Source organism: Petromyzon marinus, chromosome 7 (genome assembly GCF_048934315.1).
Source record: "Petromyzon marinus isolate PM22_M1 ecotype Great Lakes invasive population chromosome 7, UKy_Petmar_22M1.pri1.0, whole genome shotgun sequence".
NCBI classification, from domain to species: Eukaryota; Metazoa; Chordata; class Hyperoartia; order Petromyzontiformes; family Petromyzontidae; genus Petromyzon; species Petromyzon marinus.
The window spans coordinates 7,490,066-7,500,916 of record NC_133673.1 but is presented as its reverse complement, the minus strand read 5'-3'; positions in this window follow the sequence as shown (position 1 = coordinate 7,500,916).

The window sequence follows — 10,851 nt, the reverse complement described above, 5'->3', positions numbered from 1 at the left end:
AGCTCCCTCTCGTCTGCTTACTGATGAGTTCGTGAAGGCCACTGAGTTGTCACGGCCATACTAATCAGCCGCATTGCGCCGGTAAGCAACCAATAAATCACATCCCAAAAAGAGGTGCCCTTCAAATTAAAGCTCTACTTAACTACGGAGCATGTCTGAAGCAGTATGTACTTTGAATTTAAATGGACGGAGTTTGAATTTTGCCGCATAGATTGAAAGCAGACACGAATAATGGTATGAGGTGCTTGAAGTGCGTTTAAAAGGCAATTCCGCAACCCGATTACGGGTGCAAGTTGGTAGTGTATTCGGATTATATGACGCACTCCCCTGCAACGTTTTAAAGATAAAATTGGAGGTGCGTCTTATAATCCAATGTGTATGACCAGTTTTAACCCTCCTTGACACCGGGTACAAATTTGTGGTGCGTCTTACTTTCAGGAGCATCTTATACAGTAATTCTGTTCTCATATTTTGGATAAAAAGTAACACTTAGGCTAACGTTCATATGGTTTACAATATAATATCAGCCTGCTAATGTGTGAATACCATGCTTTTGATCCATGATTTTAACGAGATGAGGCATGAAAATTGGACCAAGTCCTCAATCGGCGAGACATGTGTACAATAATAATTGTAACACTGTACATGCAATGCCCTTTACTCGGTACAATCACACCGAGTTTTGAAGGGTGGTATTACGAAAGATAGCTGCAATAGAGTAATTTAATCATGAAAATTATACAGTTAAACACGATTACACATATGGCCTCTGAGCAAATCAGCTGGAATGCGGCCGATTCTGTTATCCATTGGAAGCTAAGCAAGGTTGATCCTAAGCAAGGTTGATCCGGGATAGTTGCTTGGATGGGCCACCAACAAGCACAAACACTCAAGTGAAGGTATGTGTTGAAGGAGGGCAGTGCAGCAGATTAGATTTTTGTTCTGCCCTCATCTAACCACCACCAATCTTCACTGCGGAGCCAGATGAAATATGATCCAATAAACCCTCACGACCTGCACGGCTAGGGAAGGCTTATCCAGCAGTGGATTCATGAACGAGCTGGACATGCATAACACTGTAACAAAGACATGTTTTTGTTCCTGGGTAGTAAGTGTTATTTCCTAATTGCTTATGCCTCAAAAGTACAGAAAATGGCTATTATTACCCACAAACTTTTTTGGGAAATGTCACTATTTTCAATGAGAAAACGGGCGAATTTGTCTTTTCGTTAACATAAAGTAAAAAAAAACCAACATGAATCAAAATTAACATGTATTTATACTAAAGTAATACAAAAATGACTACATCAGATTTAGACACCAAGGCACACTACCACAGGCAGGACTGGCTACAGCGGACCGAGTTCTCTGTGGGAAGGAACAACGTCAAGTGGGAGCCACTGGTGGACCCCCGGAAGGTGCTGATGCCACCACTGCACATCAGATTGGGCCTTTTGAAACAATTTGTCAGAGCTGTCGATAAGGAGTTGGCAGCCTTCAAGTACCTTCAAGACTTCCCTAAGCTGTCTGAGGCAAAGGTCAGACCACAGATAAAGAAGATCCTGGAGTGCAATGGATTCCCCAAGAAGCTCACTAGTAAGGAGAAAGCGGCTTGGAACAGTTATGTCGCAGTGGTTCGTGGCTTCCTATGCAATCGCAAGGTCGAAAATTATGTGGAGCTGGTTGAGACTGGTGAATAACTACGGCACAATGGTCTGTTGGATGTCCTCAAAGTCCATATCCTTGATGCTCATCTTGATAAATTTAAGGAGAACATGGGAGCCTACTCGGAGGAGATGAGGCGAGCGCTTCCACCAGGATTTACTGGACTTTGAACGCCACTACCAAGGACAGTATAACGAGAACATGATGGAAGTACATTTGGGGGCTGATTTGTGAAAGTGATTTACGGTTTAATCGTAAATATCGAAAAACGACTCACTTCTAAATCTTTTGTAGTCATGTTTGTATTACTTTAGTATAAACTCATGTAAAATTTTTTTATCATATCTTGTTTTTTTCTGACTTTATGTGAACGAAAATACACAAATTCGCCCATTTTCTCATTGAAAATAGGTACGTTTCAAAATATCACTGTCCTAGTCACAAAAGCAAAGTTTGCGGAGAATAATAGCCATTTTGTAAAAAAAAATTAGGCATAAGCAATTACGAACACTAGCCAGGAACAAAAATTCTGTTTCATAGTGTGATTAAATGCCGCCCATTATACATCGGAATGATGTAGGGTAACGAAATTGCTGATGGTGTGTACGGAATCCGAGTATGGCAGGCTGGAATGTACTCTACGTTTTAATTAACTGTGTTGCTCGTGTAATCTCTGCACGTTTTTTTTTCATGGACTCTCAATAGATTTTAACCTTGGGTTAAACAAAGCTGATGTAACGTTAGACAGCTGCATAGTTTCAGCTAAACTCAAGCTTGAGCAAACCACCTTCCCTTGGGCAGAGAATTCGAAGAAGTCAATTATGGGAGGCACAATCCAGAAAACAAACAACCCTTTGTAATTACACGTGTGCCAACGGATACAAGTTTTCAAATCTGCATATTACCTGCTCTGACATTGGATCAGCGTAGGGGACGTTGACAACGAAAATTAATGAAAATGTAGAAGCATGGAGAGATAGAGAAATATTTAGCAATGATTCTAGATTTGAAGTTTTCGTGACTGAAAGGATCAATAATCTTTGGTTCTTTCGGTAAAGTCACGTGACTTTACCGAAATAACCAACGAGTATTGAGCAATGACTTTGCGAAACAAATGGTAATTGAATACAGGACAGTACTCTACATGATGGGGACTTAACAAAGAGAGGCTTATTATTGGTTCTTTCGGTAAAGTTACGTGGAAGGAAAATAAAAAAAATACAAATATAAAACAAATTCTCACGACGTTTCGACTGCAACACAAGCAATCATCATCACCTGATGATCACCTGATGATGATTGCTTGTGTTGCAGTCGAAACGTCGTGAGAATTGTTTTATATTTTTACTATTTTTTAATTATTATTTTGTTGTTTCCCTTCTACGTGACTTTACCGGAAAAACCAAGAATATGAATCCCTGCAGTCACGAAAGCTTTAAATCAAAAAGAGAGGCTTACCGCTGGAGATCGAGCGGTGAGATCAGCTCATCTGCAGGAAGGAGACGGGATCGTGGCATTGTAAAAATGTGAGGGATGGTGACAGCATGAGGCCTTCATCTACCAGTGAATAGACCCTGGGGTGTCGCGGTGGCGAGACGTTGTCTCCCTCGCCTGGTATGGACAATGACGCCCTTACGCTGACCTACTCGATCCCGATCCTGATGCCTGTATATTGGGAGTTTGCATGTTTCTCCCCCAGTAGTCGCGTGGATTTTTCTCCGGGTCCTCCGATTTTTTTTCTCTCTCCACATTTAGAAACTTGAATTTAGAGTATTTGGCTGATATAAATGTCCACATGATAAGCAACTTCGTTGAGCTATCATTTGTGGCCAGGTCGCTTCTGAAAAATTGCGATAAAAATCAAGTGAGCCTTACCTCGTAAGATAGAAAAAATTGTTTAAATAGGAATAGGAAGATGGTAATTGCATAAATGCCTTTTAAAATTGTACTATTTAATAATTTAATATATACAATCATTACACTAATTTCTAGTTACATTATTTATTACAGCAATAGGCAATGTTACAGCATAGCAATGCATGGTCTCGGGGTCGCGCATTCGCTGCTTCTTGCGGAGGTTCACTGTTAAATTCCAGAGACCGCCCTGGTTAATACTGTGAAGCAGATGGAGCATAAAAAATATTCTCCATCTGCTTCGCAGTGGACGTTAAAGATCCCGTGACGTCTTTCACAAGCATCGGCCATTGTGTACCGGCGTTAATGGGCAATATTGTTGGCACCCGTTTCTGGCTCCCTTCCAGCTTATGTCTGTGGTCTCCTACCCAGACGGACCGTATGGATCCCTCTCGCTAATAACCTTTCAGATGTTCTGATACGTGTATACACATTCTCCATCATTATAGTAAGTGGCAAGATCAGCCAATGAGAAGACAGGCATTAGAATACCTTACTTTATTCACATGGCTGTATTGTTTGTGTTCACACTCCCTTATGCATTAAAGACCCTTCTTGCTATTGGCTACAGCGACTGTGTTCATAGCTACATATTAAATCATGATTTGAAGCTTTCGTGACTGCAGAAATCCATACTCTTTCGTTCTTTCGGTAAAGTCACATAGGTATAAAATAAATCACGACGTTTCGGGCGCAACACAAGCGTCCATCATCAGGTGGGAAAGCATGGTCTGCTGCTGAGGCAGACCATGCTTATCCACCTGATGAGCTACATATTAATTACAGTGTGTACCTTGACTACACAGCATAGTCTGCTACAGTATAGATAACTCTATGTACTTTAATCAGATAAAATGTAATGTATTACACATTTAAAACATTAAATATTAATGTCTGTTCTTTTATACTGTGTACTCAGTCTGCTGTGAGATCTTGAATGACTGCATCAGTTGAACTAATGTATTGAAGGTGAACTTGAGGTCACGGCGAGAGTGGGTTTGAGTGGTTTTGGAAAAAAAAATATTTAAAGCTTTCGTGACTGCAGGGATTCATATTCTTGGTTCTTTCGGTAAAGTCACGTAGAAGGGAAACAATAAAATAATGAAAATATAAAACAATGGTTTTCACACCTGATGATGATTGCTTGTGTTGCAGTCGAAACGTCGTGATAATTTTTATTGTTTTATATTTTTTATTATTTTATTGTTTCCCTTCTACGTGACTTTACCGAAAGAACCAAGGATATGGTTTTGGAAAGACAAACTTAATGGTGAAAAAGGAACATACCGGTTTAAAAAGAGACCGTTTTTAATCATTGCGTATTACCTGATATGACATGGATATTGACGAACCAACTTGAAGATGAGCTCAAACGTGCTCAAAGAAACAGAATCACGGCCACTTGGATTCGAGAATATAACGTAAAAATCATCATTTTTTTACGTTTTAAGGAAAGACCGAGTAAACTTGGGCAGGACACGTCGCAAGAAGACATCATCGCCGGTGGGAAGAATAACAGAAGAGAGGTGCCAATGAAACACATGGTGACTGTGCAGGACAAAGCTTGGTCTCAATGATTTCACCTCGTGAGCCCTGTTGGGCTATAAACGCCACTGGACAACACTCAACGCGCGTGTGAAAAGGCACTCAGCCTTTGTGCACTTGGCAAAAAAACAGCTTTTCCTGAATGATGCACAAAGGCTGAGTGGTTTTTCTGCGGTTTTTTTGCGTGTTGTTGGAAACTTGTGTGTGTTTTCATCATGGAGATATTACTATTATTATTATTCACGTATCGAATTGAACACTCTTGCTCTTAAACAGAGATTTAGACAATTACTGGCTCTGCCCATAGTCTTATCCCCAACACTATCGATCGCGCCTATTCCCGTTAAAGGTTATGGCAATCCCATCAACACACCCAATTACCCCAGTCCCAATTGCGATTGTAATTTTCACAGCCAGTATCCAGCGAAACCTTACCCCTCAGCTCTATCAAATGGCCTCTTACCCTTGAATGAAGAAGATGCAAACCAAAGAACAACTGTAGCGCTGATTTTAAATACGTACTCAGGCTGCGAATGGACTGTTCAAAAAATAGTTTTAAACTTTGTGAATCAGAAATAAATGTAATCCTTCAAAGTTACGGTTATGCGCTTACAGTGACGCCGATGCGTTGGCGCGTTAAATCATATGGCCGTGACATCTGCCATAAATCATATATGGCAGACGTCACGAGGCTATACAACCGTAAGTGAACACTGTTTCCTCATCAAAGAAGCCTCACAGCGTGTGTTGGAGAAGCTGTGGGGGCTAATGCCCCCCTCCCCACTCCCCATTAGGTGGGGGCCGATGCCCTCCCCCCCACCCGCCATGGGGGGGGGGGGTCAATCACCTGCGCCCCCCTCCTCGCGCGTCCTAACCGCGTGGATGACGTAATGGTTTGACTCGCCGCTCGCGGCTGTTCAGAGTTAATTAATTAATTCCACTAAGCCGTTGTGTCAACAAGCCAACGGCGCTCGGAATCAATTAATTAATCCCCGCGCGCTACGCTCGCGGCGCGGTCAAGCGTCCTTCTATTTAATTATTTATTTGTATGTGCGCGCGCGTCGTGCATATACCGATTAAAGTCACCCACACACCGTCGTGCGCCGATCACTGTCCCACCGCTCTTCACACACATGCACCACGCGTCACAACATCAGTCTGTGCTAAGGTTTTATTCCCGGAGCGAATAGTGAACCCCTGTTTATGGCCCCCTCCAGCCAGCACCCTTGGGGCAGCGCCTAAGCTCCTATCACCTGGCCGTCGCAGAGTGCGTCTATCCTCCAAGCTCGAGCTGACTGCTAGCTGGGCTGAATTGGCCCCCCTCCCCCCGTACTGACCCACCTTTCCAGCTGCACGATGGGGGTTGGGGAAGATGCCCGCCTCGGCGACTTTGCCGGGGCAATCGTTTTCAGCTGCACCCTGCAGGCGTCCCACGGACGCTGAGGGCGGCTGGTCTTCTCTCCCACTCCAGAAGAACTCCAGAAGAGCCCCTTAACCCCCGGGTCATATGACGTCATCCTGCGCATCCAATCGAATCCTCTTTACGGCCGTTTTGAGCGCTCTGGCCGTTGGGGGGGGGGGGGGGGTCGCGTCATCCCCCCCCCTTCCCATTGTCTCTGTGCCTGCGTTCCTCGCCATTGACTCATCGATAATCCCCTCGCTCCCTCCAACTTAAGTCAACTCTTATCTGCCTAGGGGTTTTTCCCTCCCACCCCACGGTTTACGCTGCCGCTGGGTACTGGCTGAGAGGTCCCACCCCCCCGTGTTGTGTATGCTTCATCGCGGCCAACCTGTAAAGCTCTATGCCCCCTTCTTGGGGGGGCCGCCATGTAATCCGATCTGGGGGGCTCAGCCAATTTCCTGGCCCGGGGAAACCGTGGAACGTCCCTGCTAGTGGGGGTCCTCGGGTGAAAACCCATCGTACCAGGTGATCCCTCCTCGAGACCCTACGGGGGTGCATGTGAGTGTTTAGTGGGGCGTGCGTGCGTTCGTGGGGGGGGGGGGGGTGCGAGGAGAGGGTAGCGCCGGCCGAGTTGCTCCGCTGCGGTGGCACCACAAAGCCATGAAACCCAGCTTAGGCGTGTAAGTTTCAGCAAGCGATGCTTTGTGTTTAAAACAAACAAAAAATCTGTTAATCCACCGGCTCACGGATTAACATCATTGAATTCCCAGCAAGTGGCTTCAGGTTCACTTTCCCTTCCCGCAAACGTGTCCATCGTTTTATATAATGATGATTTTTGGCTGCACACTGGCATGATATTTGCTGCTATATTTGATTTAGATTTTTATACACTGTTCTGTACTTTTTCATTTCGACAATATACGTAAATAATCTTACTGTATATAGTATAATCCTCAATTATCGCCAATGTATTAAACAACATATTTAATGTATCCTCGATTATCGACAATTTATGAAATAATAAAATCCGAGGTATTGAACAGTTATCAAACATGAATATGCTCTTATTCTTTGGGTCTTTCGGTAAAGCCATGTAGATAGAAAAATAATAATAAAATCACGACGTTTCTATCGCAACACAAACAATCGTCTTCACCTGAAGACGATTACTTGTGTTGCATTCGTCTTCACCTGAAGACGATTTGCTTGTGTTGCGATCGAAATGTCGTTTAAATTGTTATTATTTTGATATTTTTTTTCTATCTCCGTGGCTGTACCGAAAGACCCAAAGAATATTAATTCCTGCAGTCACGAAAGCTTTAAGTCAAGAATGAATATGCTCGATTTAAATGTTGTCTCTTCAATTGACATTACATGCAAATGAACATTTCTCATTTACGAGTTTAACAATGCTTCCCTTTTTGTTGAACGATATAACATGTTATAACACGTACCATATGGACAATTAAACAGTACATTAGTGAGTTCTGAGATACGAACGAATCAACATCCGAACGGGTCTCAGGAACGAGACCGTTCATTTGTCGGGGACTGTCCTGGATAAAACACGCAGCTTTTTAAAAAAGTGTTCGCAGAGCTGGAAATTGGAATAAAGTACTAGGGGAACTTATACAACTATTTCCTCCACCCCCTACTAGATCTGGACCGTACACAACATCGGAGGAGGTGGTGGTGTGTGAGTCTGCGTGTGTGTCTGCGGTTTAGCGCGTTGCGCTACGAACCTGACGAACCAAGTTCGATTCTCGCTCACGGCCAACACCAAGTGACGATGATTTGAACCGATCCTGGGCCTCCTCTAGGTCGACTCAGCCTCTAATGAGTACCTGGTGAGGTGTGTAATAGCATCGCTGCTGGGGGAGACAAAGGAGGCCGGGCGTGGTGTTGGCCACCCACCCCCTCCTGTACCACAGTGCCGGCCTTCATAGGTGCTCGCTAACAGCACTTGCTCCAACCGTCTGTTAAGGCTATATGGGGTATATTTGTCTTTGTGTCTGTGGGTCTCGATGTGTGTCTCTTTGTCTCTGAGCGTGTCTGTGGGTATCTCTGTTAGTCTAGGGGTCTATCTGTGAGTCAAATGAAAAATAATAATTTTACTGTATACAGTATAATCCTCAATTATCGCCAATGTATTAAACAACATATTTAATGTATCCTCGATTATCGACAATTTATGAAATAATAAAATCCGAGGTATTGAACAGTTATCAAACATGAATATGCTCTTATTCTTTGGGTCTTTCGGTAAAGTCACGTAGATAGAAAAATAATAATAATAACAAAATCACGACGTTTCTATCATAGGTGCTCGCTAACAGCACTTGCTCCAACCGTCTGTTAAGGCTATAGGGGTATATTTGTCTTTGTGTCTGTGGGTCTCGATGTGTGTCTCTTTGTCTCTGAGCGTGTCTGTGGGTATCTCTGTTAGTCTAGGGGTCTATCTGTGAGTCAAATGAAAAAGATAAATCCTTCATTCCTTCCGGAACGCAGCTGGGTTCAAATTTCCACTCCCACCACAGCGTTTCGGCCAATTTCCACCAGCGTTTGTTCGATATGGGTTGATAGTTTGTACGTTCCATTATTCTGAGCTGATAGTAAAAATGAAACATACAGTTTATAAAATAAGACATAGCAACACATATTCTATAGTACCCCAAATCACAAGGGGTGGTGATTCCACATCCCTAACTTTAACATTCTGTGCCATAACAACAATATGTAACACAATTTTGTTCGTGGGTGGTAAGTGTTATTCCGTAATTGCTTACGCCTAAAAAGTACAGAAAATAGCTATTATTCCCACAAACTTTGCTTTTGTGACCAGGACAGTGATATTTTGAAATGTACCTATTTTCACATAAAGTCAGAAATAAAAACATATGAATCAAAATTAGCATGTATTTATACTAAAGCAATACAAAAATTACTACAAAAGCTTTAGAAGTGAGTCGTTTTTCGAGATTTACGATTATACTGTAAACCACTTTCACGAATCAGCCCCCAAATGTAGTCTCCCATCATGTTCTCGTTATACTGTCCTTGGAAGCAGCGTTCAAAGCCCAGTATATCCTAGTGGAAGCACTCGCTTTGCTCTTCCGAGTACGCTCCTATGGTTTCCTTGAATTTATCAAGATGAGCATCAAGGATATGGACCTTGAGGGACATCCTACAGCCCATTGTGCCGTGGTTCTTCACCAGAGTCGCAACCAGCTCCACGTAGTTTTCGACCTTGTGATTGCCCAGGAAACCACGAACCACTGCGACAAAGCTGTTCCAAGCCACTTTCTCCTTACTAGTGAGCTTCTTGGGGAATCCATTGCACTCCAGGATCTTCTTAATCTGTGGTTTGACGAAGACCTTTGCATCAGACATCTTAGGGAAGAAGTCTTGAAGGTACTTGAAGGCTGCCGACTCCTTATCTACAGCTCTGACAAATTGTTCCATAAGGCCCAATTTGATGTGCAGTGGTGGCATCTGCACCTTCCGGGGGTCCACCAGTGGCTCCCACTTGACGTTGTTCCTCACCACAGAGAACTCGGTCCGCTGTGGCCAGTCCCGCCTGTGGTAGTGCGCCTTTGTGTCTTAATCTGTTGGAGTCATTTTTGTATTACGTTAGTATAAATACATGTTAATTTTGATTCATGTTTCTCAATGAAAATAGGTAAATTTCAAAATATCACTGTCCTGGTTACAAAAGCAAAGTTTGTGGGTAATAATAGCCATTTTCTGTACTTTTGAGGCATAAGCAATTAGGAAATAACACTTACTACCCAGGAACACAGTGCAATCGCTGATAACAACTCATGCCCATGTAGTGCTCAAGTTACATCTGACTGGAGAGATGATGGTGGGATTTCGATCTCACATCGCAGCCTACTCCTCTGCATGTCAAATTAGGTGCATCCCAGATTACAGAGCCTTTAAAAATATGTACGTTTGTCATTCTCTATGTGGGTTTTGGTTCATGTTTAAGTCCTATTATCATATCTCATGCCATTTTTATATTTCATTGTTTGGAAAAACTGAATGTATATGAAAATCAAAGATATATTAACCAATCATTGCAGAGAATATCATGCCATGCTTATTATTTCAGTGTGTTGCCTCTTGCAGTCATTTAATCTCATGTCATCATTTAATTTGTGACGTTTGATTTCCATATACGTATGTGGATAAAGTGAACCTTGCAACCTGAGTTCGATGTTCCGAAACAAGTAACAATCAGTGCGAGTGATAGCTGAAGCAGTCTTTGGCTCGCTCCCCTTCCCTCACCACCAACACGCAGTGACCAGCGGAGCAATGTACAG